Source organism: Echinops telfairi, unplaced genomic scaffold (assembly GCF_000313985.2).
Source record: "Echinops telfairi isolate 266 unplaced genomic scaffold, ASM31398v2 ScPeMD7_34;HRSCAF=130, whole genome shotgun sequence".
In the NCBI taxonomy this organism is placed as follows: Eukaryota; Metazoa; Chordata; class Mammalia; order Afrosoricida; family Tenrecidae; genus Echinops; species Echinops telfairi.
In genome coordinates, this window is record NW_022103931.1 from 3,561,642 (window position 1) to 3,566,130 (window position 4,489).

General features: G+C 42.3%; 1 protein-coding gene and 1 pseudogene across 1 annotated transcript in view; both read left to right on the top strand.

Moving 5' to 3' along the window:
* The window catches only part of ERCC6L (ERCC excision repair 6 like, spindle assembly checkpoint helicase), a 31,706-nt gene that overhangs the window by 6,835 nt on the left and 20,382 nt on the right, over window positions 1-4,489 (top strand). The window lies entirely within an intron of this gene.
* On the top strand, window positions 3,434-3,894 carry LOC101639065 (annotated as a pseudogene).

Below are 4,489 nucleotides of genomic sequence, written 5' to 3' on the forward strand. Positions count from 1 at the left end.
TGGTTACACGTTAGGCTGCGATCTTCATGGTCGGCAGTTTGAAACCACCAGCAGCTCCTCGGAAGTATAACTAAAAAGTTATACTCTTAAGTGATTGAACTAGGGAATGATCTGTATTAACTCCCAGTAAGACAGTTTTTTGGGGGGGAGTTAACAGTCTCGGAAACCCACAGGGTCGCTGAGTCAGCACCGACTCCATGGCAGTGAGTTTGGTTTTTTATATTTGGGAAGTTAGCAGGTTACATTGTCGGGATCAGAAACATTCAGGATAAAGCCCTTTAGTCAGGGGTGCCTCTTCTCAGCCATGCCAGTAGGCATGTCTGTTTCTTCGCTTCTTAGAGGCTCTTGGCCTTTGCCCTGCTCCAGCAAGTACTAAAAAGCTCCTTTAGTGCTGTAAAGGCCCAAAGGTACCTCATTCTACAAGCCAGTCACCTGCCCAAAGGCACACAGTTTTACTACTTGTTCATTGAGTTGGGGATCTTCTAAGCTGGCTCACCATCATACCCAGCAGAATGGCAAAACGGACCCATCCTCGAGTTACAGTCATCTACCTTATTTGCATGCTCCCAGCCAGTCATTTGGTGGGAGTTTCAAAGACTATGGATAGATGGGCCTTACCAAATTTCACTTTACCACACTAGTATTCAGATCACCCAAAATATTTATATCAGCCTCAAGTTTTATTGACTGTGAGCCTTACCAAATTTCACTTCACCACATTAGTATTCAGATCACCTGAAATATTTACATCAGCCTCAAGTTTTATTGACTGTATGAGAATCAAATGACGTTTGGGTTGTGCCTGATTTGTCCTCCTTGACAATGGGACTTTGTGCATAGAAATATGTCAGGGACCTGATTGTCAGGGAGCTGGAACAGAGCAGAGGAATTGAGTTCTTGTTGTCAGAAGGTCACTGGTGCCTTATAGCGTGATACTGTGTGGTGAAGTAAAACTTCTTAATATGGCCCTTCTATCCATGTCTCCAGGAGAAAGATGAGGCTTTGAACTCCTGTAAAGAGTTACAACCTGGGAAACCTACCAGGGCAGTTGTACTCTGTCCTATAGGGTCGCTCTGAGTCAGCACAGGCTCCATGGCAATGAGTGAGTATCCATTTCTCTGTAAATCCCACCAAATAAGTGATTGAGTGGAACCATGTAAATAGGTGTATGAAACACTTAATAGAGAGGATTGGACCGTTTTAGTTTCCACGTCCCTGGCTATAATAATGAGTCATCTCAGAAGCAGGAACAGAGCAAAAAATCCCAGGACCATCAAGGAAAAAGAGCTACCAGTGGAGCATGTTGAGATCTTTGTCTGAAGTAGAAAAGGCTGAGACCAGGGTGTGGCTTGGAGACCACGGAACAGAACAGAGGAGCAGTGCTGAGACGATGAGATTGTGAGTCGGAGCAGTAGGCTGGTTTCCTGGCCAATGGAGGCAGAGGTCACGGGACCACATGGCTGAGTCTGAGGACCAGCAAGAGCGACTTGGCTACTAGTTAAGGAGAGGCACTGCTGTGGACAAAAAACTATATCCTTAGTATTTTCTATCTTGGCTCATGGTAACCCGTTAACTTCCTTAATAAATCCCTGTAATTGTTAATATTGACTGAATTCTGTATGGCCATTGTAGTGAATTATAGAACCCAGCAGAAAAGTGAGTGTCGTGGCATGAAATCAAAATAGGGTAAGGAAGGATGGAGGGTAGAGGCATGTCTGACTTCTACCTTCTGGCAATGAACTGGGCTGGTGAGGAGTTGGCTTCTCCTTCTCCCTTGTGCAGCCAGAAGAGGTTAGATGTAGCCTCTGTGCTGCTTTCGCACCTAGCCACCTTACCTGTAACAGAGTTCTACTGCAGGGTGTCCAGGTGAGAGAACAAAGAGCATCTTTTGGTTGCTTTGCATGTGAAGCAAATAAACACATCCTTAGGTCAAGGGCTTCGCATTAAGTTCCCTTTCCAGTCACATTCCAAAAAGACCCTCTAGACTCTCTAGATCAAGGAAAATCTTCATCTATCTCTGGCGACTTAAGCGTGTTTGCCTTTTCTGCTGCTGATTTCCAACGCTGCTGTGCTTAACTGGGGGTGGCATTTTGGAGCACAGGTCGAATTTGGCTGATTGGCGTCTCCAGGTAGGAGAACTTTACAGCATTTCCCTGGTAATCACTGCGTGGAGAGGAAAGGCTTCTCATGAAAGCCGTAACTCTGCAGGGTGGTGAGGGGCATGGCATTGTTGAGGAAAGGCCAGTTGTCTGTGATTGAAGAATATGTTTGCTTCACCCAGGGAAGCCAAATATTTGGGCAGAGGTGATTTTAAATGGCTACTTGGCCAGGATCTCTTATAAGAACGTTAGGTGAGGTTAGGACTCGGGGTTAGCAACTGGACAGTTCTGTCAATAAAAAGGTAGTTTTGTATGTGACAGGATTGTGACCCATATTTAATGGTCATGTCTACGTTACCGGGAATTGTTTATATATAATCTTTCTGTACCAGGAATTGTTTATATAATCTTTCTGTATGTCCTCTAAGACAGTTGTTAAACGTACCCACTTTTCTGGGTGTGTACTTTCAGGTACAATCATTAAGATGTAAAGATCATTGCTTTCAGTGTCCCTTACTATGGAATTAAAATTTCTCCTCTGGGTAGACAGTTTTACATCTGAATACTTCTTTAATATATTCACTCAAAAACTCACTGCCATGTTCAGAAAAATTGGAAGTAGTTTATAAGGAAAACAATTGAGTGAACAGTGCTAGCTAAGTTCTCTAGCCAATTACAGATATATGGGTGCATGAGTGAAAAAAAAAGACAAAATATTTCCCAATGAAGTCCTAGAAAATGGATAAGTGAGTGGCTAAATGGAACTACAGTATGGAAAACCTTCTAGTCTTACAAATATTCAGGAATCCATAAGAGTGCTCTCAAAAGCAGATCCCATTTCCCCCCCTGATTCTGCTGAAGGAAAGAAGGTGGTAAAATATGGCATTAGACCTGCTAACTAACGTGGACCAGGGACTGAGAAGGTGGGTTGGCTGGTAGCAGTGGTGTCCAGGGAGTACCTGTGAACTCTAATTGTGGTTCAGATAAAAGGTTGTAAATATGGGGTGTTGCAGGGGGTAAACCCAGCGAATGTTAGCAGGATAATAAGTGTAGGCAGGTATTTGCCACTTAAAAGGTTAGTATATAATTAGTGGGGGCTCTGGGAAGAGGCTTGGCCTGAGTTATTCAAAACCCCAGACTTTATAGGCAAGATATTGGGCAGATTTCCAGATCAGGAACCTGGAAATAGCCTAATACCATTTTAAAAACAAAGCAAAACAAAAAAACTCGCTGTAGTGTCTGACATGCCCCTCCTCCTCTAACTCCTCCGCAGTGCCACAGAGCAGCAGCCTCAGCTGCAGCTGCTGGCACGGTGGCGACGGAGTTAAAAAGTCATCAACGTTTTAAATGATATGAAAGTAAAATCTTCTACCTAAGAGGAGATCAAAAACAGAAAGAAAGACCTCTTCTGTTTACGCGATGAGGAAAGACAAATAATTGTAGAAGAAGCAAAGCAGATCTGGTGGGTGACATTGGTGATAGTGTACAGGACCCTCCAAACAGCCTTTGTCAAGTTGCTACCTCTGAATGATGGCTGATAGGCTTTGTGTGATGCTACTTACAAACAAGAGTCTAAGAAAGAAAACCTAGCATTTTATATTCTGGGTTCCTGAGGGTGCACATTTAAAAAGCAAGGTGATTTATGCTAGCTCTAAAGATGCCATTAAAAACAAGCGTACAGGTATTACACATGAGTGGCAAGTAAATGGCTTGGATGATGAGGACCACTTGACACTTGGAGAGAAGTGGGGGGGGGGCCAATGTGGTAGTTTCATTTGAAGGAACACCTTTATAAAATGACAGTCAACAGCCCTCTGGATTGTTAGGAACTTTTCATTTCTCCAGACCAGGTCATGGGAATAGTATTAGAGCTCTTGGGTTTTTTTTGTCCCCTCCCCACTGGATCCTTTCAACTAGTGAATGAAAGAGGTATTATTCATTTACGCAGCCTATCAGTGATTGCTATTAGACTGTTAATGCTGTTACTTTTATGTAGAATCCAAGGAACGCCTTTCTATTATGTTTTAGTCAAAACAACTGGTTATCTGCCTTCCTTGCAATAAGCACCACAATGTGATTGTCAGGGTGAATAACTTAGAATAAAGAGTAAGTTATTTGAATGCCTTGAAAGTGTTATCCATTGGTCAGGTGGTAAATTTTATTCAGGATTATTATTATTATTTTCCCTTTTTTAGTTTATTTATTTTTAATAGTTTTATTAGGGGCTCATACAACTCTTATCACAACCCATACATACATCAGTTGTGTAAAGCATTTTTTTTTTAACATTTTATTAGGGGCTCATACAATTGTTATCGCAATCCATACACACATCAATTGTGTAAAGCGCATTTGTACATCGTTTCTCAAAACATTTTCTCTCCATTTAA